The 13,406-nt window shown below is 37.6% G+C and overlaps 1 non-coding gene across 1 annotated transcript; it reads left to right on the top strand.

Moving 5' to 3' along the window:
* Positions 1-933: 933 nt before the first annotated feature.
* LOC122108710 lies at positions 934-1,035 on the top strand. Its single transcript, XR_006147615.1, has one exon. It is a non-coding gene; the product is annotated as a U6 spliceosomal RNA (small nuclear RNA).
* The last annotated feature ends 12,371 nt before the right edge of the window (positions 1,036-13,406 follow it).

The following is a 13,406-nucleotide window of genomic DNA, read 5'->3' as shown; positions in this document are numbered from 1 at the left end:
TTTAAAACTGCCTAAGTCTATGATGTTCAACAAGAATTTTATAGGCTATTAGTAGCCTTTAAAGATTATTATTATTATTATTATTAAGATTATTATTTATGGTTCATCTCCTCATTTGTATATGGCTTATACCATCATTTGTTCCTCACTAACATATAAAGTAAAGAAGCCTTTAAATTTTAACAGAAACTGTGCAGTTAATGTCTTAAATCTGCTTCTTTACACAAACACTTTGCAACTTCTCATTAGTAAAGTTTCTATAAACTCTGAAATGTACATATTTAGTAGTATGTACCATGAATCTTAAATGCTTTATGAAAAAGTTTTACAGCCTGCTAAATAGTCTTAATTTTGGCATATATGAGCAAATTCCCAAACTTAAACATATTTAAAACATTAAAACTTTTAACAAACCTTAACACTTTCTATAGTGTTCATAATGGCAGGTTCCTTGTACAGAATAATTGAATTCCTCCTCCTATACATCTGTTGAACAACAAATATCTGGTATTATTTTGTTTTTGACATGTCAAACTTGACTTTATTCTTAAATGTGTTCTTTTGTAAGAAATACATGGTTCTAAAATTTCACGACAATTCTTTTTTTTTTTTTTTTTTTTTTGTCGGTTGTGGGGCTTGAACTCTGGGCCTGGGCGCTGTCCCTCAGCTCTTCAGCTCAAGGCGAGCGCTCTACCACTTGAGCTACAGCGCCACTTCCGGTTTTCTGGTGGTTTATTGGAGATAGGAGTCTCACGGTCTCTCCTGCCCGGGCTGGCTTTGAACCGCGATCCTCAGATCTCAGCCTCCTGAGTAGCTAGGGTTACAGACGTGAGCCACCAGCGCCCGGCTTCACGACAATTCTTTTGAATTTAATTTTTGTGTAATTGTCTAGTTTAAGAAAATCAATTACACTTTATGTATAAAAAATGTTCTGTGCTCAATTCAGTAGCACATACACTAACATTGGAACAATAAAGAGAAGAATAGCTCCTGACTGAGGATGACACTCAACTTCGTGAAGCATTCTAGATTTTTAAAAGAACAGATGCTGGAGGGGATGTGGACAGAAGGGAACCTTAATGCATTGTTGTTGGGAGTTTAAACTTGTTCGAATACTTTGGAAAGTAGTATGGCGGTTCCTCAAAAGACTACAATAGAGCGCCCCTAAGTCCCAGCAATCCCATTTTGATCACAAACAAGACCATACTAAAACTACCAGCAAAACTATGTTCATTGCAGCATTATTTACCAAAGCTAAGATACAGAACAGAACCCGAGGCCCCACAGTAAACGAATGGATCAAGAAAATGTGTGTGTGTGTGTGTGTGTGTGTGTGTGTGTGTGTGTGTGTGTGTGTGTGTACTGGAATTCTATGCCTCCATCAGAAAGAATGACATCACCCAGTTTGTTAGGAAATGGAAAGACATGGAAAAAATTATATTAAGTGAATTAAGCCAGGCCCAAAGAAGTGAAGTAAGCCAGGCCCAAAGAAAGATAGGTCCCATGGTTTCCTTAATTGCAATAACTAGTATGTGTCTGCTACAAGCAGAAAACATCATATAAGTTGATGTTAGGCAAAATGAACCCCAAGATAAGGATTCAAATGGTTTTTATTTCTTGCGATTGTTTCTAAGATATTTATAAGATGAATTCTTTGTTGCTCTGTATGTTCCTCCTGCAAGCTAAAGCCCCTGTTTTTACTGTATTTGATGTTGGTATACTTTGTGCAGTGGAAGGGAAACACAAATCGTTTAAAAAGGGATGCAGGTGGACCCATTGCAACAATGAGATGAACAAGTCGTTATTTCAAAAAATGATTTTGCCGGGTGTTGAGGGATGTGGACAGTGAGGGGTGGTTGGGGGGGAGGGGTTGGTAGGTGTGGGGGGTGGGAGATGGGCAGGGATGGGAAGGGGAAACAAAGGAGGAGCAAGTGGACCCATTGCAACAATGAGATGTACAAGTTATTATGTCAAAAATTGAACTTTACTACTTTGGGGGGAGGAGGACAGGGTGGGGAAAGTGGGGGAGTGTGGGAAGGGATGGGAAGGGGAAACAAAGGGGAGGCAACAATGCTTGATAAGAAATCTTGCCCATTTAATTGTAACTCCTCTGTCAGTATTCTCACAATAAAAAAAAATGTACTCAATAACTCACGCATGTAATTGTAACCCCTCTGTATGGCATTTTCACAATATAAAAAAAAAGAAACATAGGTCCTGTGGTATCCCTTATTTGCAAAAACTAATGCATATCCGAGATAAGCAAAGAAGGTATGGTAAGGCAGAAAAAAGGAGTAGGCAACAATGCTTGATAAGAAATGTACTCATTACATTTTCCATGGAATTGTAACTCCTCTGTATGATATTTTCACAATTTAAAAAAAAAAGGTCAAAAGCATGTGCATATGACTAGATAAGATGATGTTAAGGTAAATGAACCCCATGATAAGGACAAAAGTGGTGTTTTATTTCTTCCTGTGGTTTCTAATATATTTATAATGTACGATGTGATTTTTTATATATGCATCCCCCACAGTTAAACCCCTGTTTTCACTGTATCTGATGTTGGTGCACCTCCATCTTGTATATACACTTCTCTAATTTGGGGATGGAAAGGGAAAAAACAAAATGGTTAAATAAGGATACAATATGACCCATTGCAACAATGTGACACACAAGACAGTATGTTGAAAAACGAACTTTACAATTTAGGAGGGTGGGGGAGGGGAGTGTACTTGTGGAGGTGGGAGGGAAGGGATGGCGGGGGGAAAACAAAGGAGGAGGTAACAATGCTTGATAGGAAATGAACTATTACTTTTTCATGTAACTGTAACCACTCTGTACAGTACTTTTACAATAAAAAATATAAAAATGTTATGGGATGGAAGAGAATATTTCCCCTATTTTACCCATATAATATCATTAACAAAGGAATTAATGCAAAACACTGATATACAGATATTTTGAATAAATGTGTGTTTGTGTATGTGCGTGTGTGTGCATGCCTGCGCATTTTGGTTCTCAGAGTTTGAATTCAGTGCATCAAGGTCCCGCTAGGCCATTCCTCTCTAGATTGATGAGCTACTATATAAGCTACATCTCCATTCTTGGCTCTTTGCTAGTTCATTAATTTTTTTTAATATTTTTATTATTTTTTTATTTTGAACATACTGTACAGAGGGGTTACAATTACATGGGCAAGATAATGAGTACATTTTTTTTTTTTTTTCGTTTGGAGGAGTTTTATTTAATAACTAAAATAATTATGTCCGGAGGCCGCGCGCGGAGGGCCGGGCACGCGCTGGGCCGCGGCCGCTGAGCGCGGGGCGGAACAAAAATAGCGTTCTGCGGGGGGCGGGGGGGGGGGGGGAGGGGAGGGGGGGCAGGGGGAGGGGAGGGGGGAGTCGAGTGAGGGGGCCCGGCGCTGTCCGCCCCCTCTGGTCCGGGAGCTGCGGGCGCTGATGGAAGGAGGCGCGGGCGCTGGCGCGGGCTCGCGCACTGCGGTTCCGACACTGTCACTGCAGCCGGCGGCCGCGCCCGGCGTCTTCTGCCTTGGGGTGGTTGGGGTGGTCGGACCGGGACCCGGGGGCGCGCGCGCGCGCTCAGGCCTTCACCTCGGGGGTGGAGGAGTAGATGGAATCCGAGTTCTCTGAAGCGATTTCTTCCAGCTCCTCCTCGGCGCCCTCGGTGAAGCCCAGCTTGGGCTTGGCCAGCTCTCCGCTCTCTTCCTCGGGCAGCACGCACTTCCACAGGCCGTAGGTCTTGCCCACCACCGTCTGCCACAGGCGCAGCGTGCCGTCCTCCGAGCCGCTGGCGTACAGCTCGCCGTCGGGGCTGAAGCGCATGCAGTGGATCGGCCCGAAGTGCCCCTTGTACGACTCCAGCTCCTCCCCGCTGCTGTAGTCGATGAGTACATTTCTTATCAAGCATTGCAGCCTCCTCCTTTGTTTACCCTTCACATCCCTTCCCAGCCTCCCCTCGCCGCCCCACCCCATCCTCCCCCCCACACCAAAGTTGTAAAGTTCATTTTCAACATGACAACTTGTACTTCTCATTGTTGCAACGTGTCCACCTGTATCCTTAAACGACTTGTTTTTCCCCTTCTCCTCCACAAATTATACCGACATCAAATATAGTGAAAGCAGGGGTTATACTGTGGGGTGGGGGGATATACAAAGCAACAAAGAAATAATTTTATAAATGCGTTAGAAAAAAATTCATGAAAGAAAAAAACATTTAAATACATATGTTAAGGGTTCATTTTCCTAACATCACATTATCTGACCTTTTCTGTTTGACTCATACATATACTAGATATTGCAAATAAGGGAAACCATGGGACCTATGTTTCTTTGGGCTTGGCTTACTTCACTTAATATAATTTTTTCCAAATCTTTCCATTTCCTAACAAATGGGGCAATGTCATTCTTTCTGATGGAGGCGTAGAATTCCATTGTAATTTTTTAAAAATAATCTCATGAATATTTTTTGTCCTGATTGGCTTCCAAAGGTTATCCACAGATCTCAGGTTCCTGAGCAGATACCCGCGTAGACAGGATTACAGGTGTGACCAACCAGCACAAGGCTTTCAGAATAATTTAAAAAGTAGAAGAAAATTTACTTCATGGAGGCTTGTTTATCATCTCCCGCTTTTAAAGCATTTTGGAGTGATTATATGTGAATTTATTTCATTTTTGGATTCTTAAAAGACAGTAAGTGATGGTATTTAAACGTTTTAATCTTTTTTTTTAATTGGTCATGCGGCATGAACTCTGGGCTTGGGTGCTCTCCCTGTGCCTTTCAGCTGAAGGTGAGTGCTCTACCCCTTGAGCCACAGTGCCACTTCTGCTTTCCTAGTAGTTTATTGGAGATAAGAGTCTCACAGACTTTCCAGCCTGGGCTTGCTTTGAAGCGCATTCCTCAGATCTCAGCTTCCTCTGTAGCCAGGATTATAGGTGTGAGCCACCAGCTACCGTCTAGTTTTAGTACTTTTTTTAAAATATTTTTTGGGGGTCTGTTCGTGGGGCCTGAACTCTGGGCCTGGGCACTGTCCCTCAGCTCTTCAGCTCAAGGCTAGTGCTCTACCACTTGAGCCACAGCGCCACTTCCGCCTTTTTCCTTTTTTGCTTATGTGGTGCTGAGGAATCGAACGCAGGGCCTCATGCATGCAAGGCAAGCGCTCTACCACTGAGCTACCTTCCCAGCCCTTTAGTACTTTTTAAAATGTATACTGGAACTGTGGAACACAAGAAATTTGTCTCTCTTTAGACCTCAATTTATGAGCTCAGCTCTGAGCATGATAACCCAATGTCACCAACACTGTGTTGAAGACAAAATGTGACAGAAAACAATTACCGTGGGCAATAATTGCTATGCTATTATTTCTTGGACAGCATGAATATTGAGTTGAGAGAGTAAGGGAATGTAGAGGATTTTACCTACTTTTTTATTGCTTACTTTTTGAAATTTTGAATCATTTCCTTCCCCACTGTGTGTCTTTGGTCCATGCACTTAGTGCCTTTAATTACAATATTTCCTAACACTAAAATGGTAATAATATTAGAATTATAGCAAATATTTTCTTAAGAATTAAGAGAAAAAAAACTTGCGAAATACTTAACATAAACTTCTAGGAATAACAATTACAATTGCATGGGCAAGATAATGAGTATATTTCTTATCAAGCATTGTTGCCTCCTTCTTTGCTTCTTGTTCCTATCCCTTCCCATCTCCTCCCACACTCCCCATCCCACCAACTCTCCCCCCCTACCAAAGATGTAAAGTTCATTTTTCGACATAAGGACTTGTACATCTCATTATTACAATGAGTCCACCTGCATCCCTATTTAAATGATTTTTTTTCCCTTCCCCTCCACAAGTTATACCAACAACAAATACAGTGAAAGCATGGGTTATACCATGGGGGATGGACATACAAATCAACAAAGAAATCATCTTATAAATGTTGGAAACAATTGCAATAAAGGAAAAAAAACAGTTGAATCTTTATCTTGGGGTTCATTTCACCTAACATCAACTTATCTGAACTTTTCTGCTTGTCTCAGACATATACTAGTTTTTGCAAATAAGAGGAACCATGGGACCTATTACCTATGTTTTTTTGGGCCTGGCTTAATTCACTTAATATAATTTTTTCTAAGTCTTTCCATTTCCTAACAAATGGGGCAATGTCATTCTTTCTGATGGAGGCATAGAATTCCATTTTATATATATCACATTTTATTCATCCTTTTATCTAGTGAGGGACATCTGGGTTTGTTTCATATTTTAGCCATGATAAATAATGCTTCAATAAACATAGTTGTGCTGGTAATGGACAAGAGTCTCATATCTAAAATATACCTGGAACTCAAAAAAATTAAATCCTCAATGACAAATCCTCAAACAAACAACTGCCCAATAAATAAGTGAGCTAAAGACTTAGAAACTTTTCTGAAGAGGAAAAAAGTATGGCCAATAGACACATGAAGAAATGCTCAACCTCTCTAGCCATAAAAGAAATGCAAACCAAAACAACATTGAGATACCATATCACCCCAGTTAGAATGGCTATAGTCATGAACTCTAAAAACAACAGATGCTGGTGGGGATGTGGACAGAATGGAACCTTAATGCATTATTGTTGGGAGTGTAAACTTGTTCAACAACTTTGGAAAGTAGTATGGAGTTTCCTCCAAAGACTCCACATAGAGCTCCTCTATGATCCAACAATACCACTTTGGGGCATTTACCCAAATGATCACAAACTAGCCAGCAGTTTTTTTTTAAATATTAAATAGAATGCAATCAGTATTACAAAAGCCATTTCATGTAATGAGAAACCAGAAGGCATGTTCTCTATTGACCATGCTCTGCTTCAAAGTCAGCCAGGTGGATAACTTCTCATGCTGTAAATCAAACTGATTTTATTATGTCTTGACAGTATAAAAACATCAGGGACAGAATAATGAAGGAATGTTGTAGACTGAAGTGAAGTCCATATGAAAATGTGCAAAACTGATGAAAACATAAAAGTCTCTGAGTAGTATATTGTGTTTTACATCATTTAAGTTAAATTTCAAAAATAGGGAAGACCTAGAGGAATGAATTCTCTTTTTTATAGCCAATCAAAGGTCCTTAGAAGATTGAATTCTTTCCTTATTCTTGTAGAGGCATCATCAGATGAGAGGAACTCTATTGTTTTTGTGCTTCTTTCCATTTATACTTCAGTTTGAAATCTGAACTACATGAGACTGAAAGAAACCTAGAAAAATTAGACACGCAGGCTTTGGAAAGAGCCATGAACGAAAAATAAATAAAATACATATAGCCTTGTAAAAGGTCTAACTAAATTTATTTATATAGTCTTAAGTGTAAACAAAAAATGATTTAAACAATATAATATTATTGAAAATTGAAAAATGTTAGGAGTTGCTTAATTTTTTTCTTTCTACTATATTGAATTAAGTATTGATTTTGTATAGAGAGATTAAAGATGAGATTAACACGAAACGATTAAAAATGGACAAAAGTTCTGAATAGACATGTTTCCAAAAAGTCCTGAAAAGCGCCAGTGTGTTTACAAAGTTGTGCTTAATACCACTTCTATGCTAGATTAATGTTTGTGAACAGAAGTCATTATAGAAATGCAATTGAAAATTACTATGATACTACTTCAGAACTATAATAACTCTTATCAAAAAAATCAAAGGAACCAGGTGTGGTGAAAAGGCTTATAATTCCAAGCATTTAGCAGTTTGGAGTAAGAGGATTTGCATCTAAGGCCAGTCTGGGGTTCTGCACATTGTAAAAACCTGCCCTTAAAAAACTCAAAATGTAATAATGTTGGTGAGAGTGTGAGAAAAGGAAATTTTCTACACTCTTGGTCAAAATACAGGTTAGTATTCTCATTGTAGAAAGTAATTTGCAGTTTTCTAAAGAAATGCAAAGTTGAAATACCATCTGACACAACAATCATTTGATTATTTCTCTCTGGGTAACTCGAAAATATATCTGTAGTTGTTTGTTATTCACATTGTTCACAACAGCCGCCCAGATATAAATAGAAGTTAAGTGTTCAACAACAGACTAATAAAGCAACTGTGGTGCATGCACAAATATATTTTTCTGTTTCATCTTTAAAATAGCAAGAGATTTCTCCAATTAGGCATAACTTACAATGACCTGAAAGATGTACTCTAAATGAAGAAAAATGTTGTCTTCTGATATTTGTAAAACTACACACACACACACACACACACACACACACAAACACATACACACACACACACACCAAACTCAATCATTATGAGAGAAATTTTTTTTAAAGTAAAGCAAACTGGAATTGCTGGGGCATTTAGGTCACAATGTAGAAGATAGTAAATATACAGGATGACCAAGTATACAATTTTAATGTACAACATGAGGATACAGAGGACAACACTGGCCTAAGATAGGAATGAAACTAAATGAGTAGGAGTTGTTCTTCCTAGTAGGGGCTGCTCTTTTAGATGTTCTTCCTTCAGTAATCGATGACATGAACGTAATTCTTTAAATATACCTGCCTGTTTGCAGAAATAACAAACAAGGTAGCAATAATGTTGTATGCTCAACATAGAACAAAATGTCAAATTTAAATACATGAGATTATCCTAGATGTAAACTAATAATTCCAAATAAGGGAAACCATGGGACCTATGTTTCTTTAAGTCTGGCTTACATAACTTAATATGATTTTTTCCCAAGATCTTCCATATCACTACAAATGAGGTGGTATCATTCTTTCTGATGGAAGCATAGTATTCAATGTGTGTGTGTGTGTGTGTGTGTGTGTGTGTGTGTGTGACATTCTCTTGATCCTTGATCTACTGAGGAGCATCTGGGTTGATTCCTTATCCTAGCTATGATAAATAATACTGTGATAAACATAATTGTTCTAGTAACTTTAGTGTGATCTTGTTTGTGATCACTTGGGTAAATGCCAAGAAGTGGAATTACTGTGTAATAGGGGAGCATTATTGTGTACATCAAGGATAATCTTAGTAGATGAGAAGAATAGATCAATAGCTATGTACATATGCGGGTGTATGGTGATTCCAAGGGAAATGATCTCCAAGATATGTTATTTCTTGTTGTTCTAAATGTAATATGTGATTTCTTTTTATCCTTTTGTGTTTTCCACACCTATGGCTTATCCTCTGTAGTAACTGTATTTGATTTTGATACCCTGGATATTGTAAATATGTTGATCCGAACTAGTTAAGGGAAAGGGAAAAAGCAAAATGGTGAGACAAAGGACAAAAGGGGGAACTTATGCAACAGTGATACTCACAAGACAATACGTTGGAAATAGTCTTGGGGGGCATTGGGATGGAAGAGGGAGAAAAATGGGGGAAGGGATAACAAGTTATAAAAGAAATGAATTCATTATCTTACTTATGTAACTATGACCCCTCTGTACATTAACTTGACAATAAAATTTAAATATAAAATATAAAATACATGATAGCAAGCAGCAATACAGGACATGTGAGTGGGGAAATACTGTACTATACAAAGAAGAGTAAAACAGCTGTGAAGAGCAGTAATTTGACTTTAACATAGGAAGTAATAAACTAGCATGCAGATTTTCAGCCTCATGTCAGTCACTAAAAAGGGAAAATAAAATGTACAATCAGTAAACCAATAGAGATAAAATAGAAAACTAAACAATTAAGGTAAACAGATGACTTGGACCAAGAATAAAAAATGACACAATTAGTAAACAAATAACAAGCTGGTAAGTTATAAAATATTACTAATAATTCTAGTAATGTTTTCTTAACCTCACAACTTGTTGGAACTATACTTCAAATCACAGTTTAATAGTATATCGTTTTAAAATTAGGTTACTTCTTATTGATTTCTTAATATTGAATGTTTAATATATAATTTTAATTTCAGTAGCTATAGAAAAGAAAGTGAAACTAAGTTTAATAATATATAGCATGAATTGTAAAATTGAGAAGCATTAGAATTTAAATGAATAACATCATTATTGTTTCATTTCTGTGAATTAATGTAATAATTCAAAGTGTTTTCTACTTCGCACTCATCTTAACATCAAATAATAAATTATTGCACATGACTTGGTATTAGGTGGAAGGGTTCAGCACTGTGGTAATATTCACACCACACAGTACAGCAGAGTTTGACTCCTCTCATCTAGCTTAAATTGTGGAAATTTGATTTCTACATGCATGTTAAATTCTTGCCAAGGTGACATCTATAAAATTATAAACAATTATGTATATGAAGAGTGTTTCCGATGATACTTAAAAGTCACATTCATTAATTAAATTTTATTTATTTGGTAGAAACCAAATAAATATTTATAGAGAGACTGAATTTCTGAGTTGAGGATTATTTTATATCCCTGCCATTGTTTCTATAGTTGGACTTAATTTTCCATAAAGGGATAAGTGTATTTTATTGGATATATGAAGGTAAACTGAATGTTTATTCTATCAATATTTTGCCACTTGTTTAATCCCAAGTTTAAATTATCCATGTGTTTGAAGTAATGAAAATAACAACAGATATAAAAAAGATAAATCAGTGTGTAGTAGATAAGTATTTTCACCTTTATTTTGATAGTTGGTCCTCTTTTACACTACAGAATATTATAAGGAAAATGTGCTCAAGGCTGACCACAACTGCAGAATATTAAGGTTTGGTCTATCATAAGAGAAGGAAGGAAGGGGTACCTTCCTTCCAAAAGTCTGCTCCCAGGGATGTGATCTGTTTTATGTTGGTGACTTGGAAATGAACATTTTTTACAGTCAACCTTGAAAAGCCATCTTGATAGACCATTTATTAAGTGGTTACATTGGATTATCCATGGCTTTGCAAGGATGCCGGATTGCCTCATTTTGAGACAATTAAAACAGGAATTTATTCAGCTGTTCTTTGTATCTTTAGGAAAAAACCCATTGACTACAGGCCTGGGGATCAAAGGGGTCCAGAGAAGCTACTATCGTGAATAGTAATCCTAGGCCTCTAAAAACAAAACAAAACAAAACTCCAGCAAGAACAGCAACTCAGGGCAACTATCACAGCCTACATGAAGTCAGGCAAAATACGGAAGCTGAGAGTCATTTATCTGATAACTAATATATTTTTATGAGGCAGACTGAAATAGGTCTTCAGAGAGAGGGTCAAAAGACTGATCAGAGAGACTAAAATTGGTCACAAGAAGATTGGAAAATACAATTCCTTGTACAGCAAATAAATCTTAGAAAGCCTGTGCATATAAAAACAAGACAGCAGACCAAATTCCAGATATGTGCATTCTCTTAGAGGTCATCTTAATGAATTATCAATGGAAATCTTTGCATTCTTAAATATTTGACCACATGTAGAAGAAGGCCAATTGCTGAAAAGAAAGAAAACGTCATCACTCAGTTACGAGGTCCAATATCACATTAGGAAGGAATCAAGCACAGATTTGTAATAAAAAGAGAAAAAATATTCCAAATGAGGGTTTCATTTGTTTTGATGTAACAGTTGCTGATTTATGTGCTAGCAAATACCATACAATTGATCCATTCCCACAGCTGAGTTGATATTTACTGCAGTATTCCCACATGAAGGAAAAGAGAAAATTTACAAATGTCTGATGAAATGAGTTGAGGGTGAAGTGTTCTAATAGTGATATCTGAGGTTTAGACATAGATGAAGAGGGGGATTTTCTTTTTTAAAAATCCCCCATTTTTAGCCTGGTGCCAGAGGCTCACAGCTGTAATCCTAGCTACTCAGGAAGCTGAGAACTGAGGACTGCTTTTCAAAGCCAGCCTGGCAGGAAAGTCCCTGAGACTCTTATCTCCATTTGAGTTGAAGAGCTCAGAGACAGTACACAAGCCCAGACTTAAAGCCCCTCGACCAAGACCAAAAAAAATCTCCCTTTTGTTGGACTGCCTACATCTTTTCCTAACATTCAACAAAGAAGCCATTTTATCACCCACAACATTTAAATCCTGTCCCAGCTACTGCAAATAGAATGGTTTGTTATCTTATGTCAAAAAATTCATATTTTCAGGATCCAATACCAGCAGTGGTAACATTTTTTTCCAGTCCTTGAACTCTGGGCCCGGGCCCTGAACATGGTTATGCTTGTAGCGTTAATGTGAGCTTGTTTATTTATTGGATTACTGCCCATGAGGGGAATTAAGGGGTCATAAGAGAGATCTATGTTTAGTCTTTTGAGGAAACTCCATACTGCATTCCAGAGGAGTGGAACAAGTTTAACTTCCCACCAACAGTGTAATAGAATTCCCAATTGGAGACGGGTGCTTGTGGCTCACGCTTGTAATCCTTATTACTCAGGAGGCTGAGATCTGAGGATCATGGTTCAAAGCCAGCCCAGGGAGGTTACCAATTGGCTACACCCACGGCAGCATTTGCTATTATTAGTTTTCTTGATAATGGCCATTCTAACTGGGAAGGGGTAGAATCTGTCTTTTTTACTTGTAGATTTGTAGGCACCTTCTAGCTACCATAAATGAATGAATCCATGAAACCTGTATTTTTCTGCGTCTGCATTCCTTTCTCTTAGCATAATTTTCCCAAGCCTTTCATTTTCCTTAAGACTGGTGAAAAGTCATCCTTTCTAATGGGTGAATAGAATTCCATTGTGTGTTTGTGTGTGTGTGTGTGTGTGTGTGTGTGTGTGTGTGTGTGTGTGTAAGATGACTATAGGCCCATGAGTTCATTTCTAAGCCTACTTTTTCATCTGTAATTCTCTAATTTCATATTAAATTTGGATTGCTTTCTCTACTGCATTGAAGAATATTGTTGGGATTTTGATGGGTAGTGCATTGTCAATTGTTTGGGGGCAGAAGTGCAGTTTTCACAATGTTATTTGTGAAAGCATTGAAAGATTTTGCATTTCCTTGAATCTCCTTCAGTTTCCCTTTTTATATTTTTAAATTTTCACAGTAGAGGTCCTTCACATTTTTGGTTAAATTAATTCCTAGTTTTGTTGTTGTTGTTGTTTTGTTTTGTTTAGATTTGAGTTGATTTTGAGGCTAATACATATGAGGTTATTTTTTGGATTTCAACCTGGATGTTCCCATTGTTGGTAACAAAGAAAGACTACTGATTCTTGTGGGTTTTATACCCTTGCTACATTACTAAAGGTTAGCAACACCTTTACTAACTTGAGGAAGGTAGGTATAGGGTCTCTAAATACAGGATCATTTCATCTGTACAAAGGGATCGTTTTACTTCTTCCTTATTTGGATCCCCGTTATGTTTTTCTCTTGCCTATTGCTCTTGCTAGAATGTCCACTACTATATGGAAGAGTAGTAGAGAGAGTGGACATCCTTGTTTCATTCCAGATTTTATTTTATTATTTTTTGAGTTTGCA

This window comes from Dipodomys spectabilis, unplaced genomic scaffold, assembly GCF_019054845.1.
Source record: "Dipodomys spectabilis isolate Male_0828 unplaced genomic scaffold, ASM1905484v1 ptg000064l, whole genome shotgun sequence".
Taxonomy (NCBI): domain Eukaryota; kingdom Metazoa; phylum Chordata; class Mammalia; order Rodentia; family Heteromyidae; genus Dipodomys; species Dipodomys spectabilis.
The sequence above is the reverse complement of the archived record's forward strand: the minus strand, read 5'-3'. Positions and strand labels throughout refer to the sequence as shown.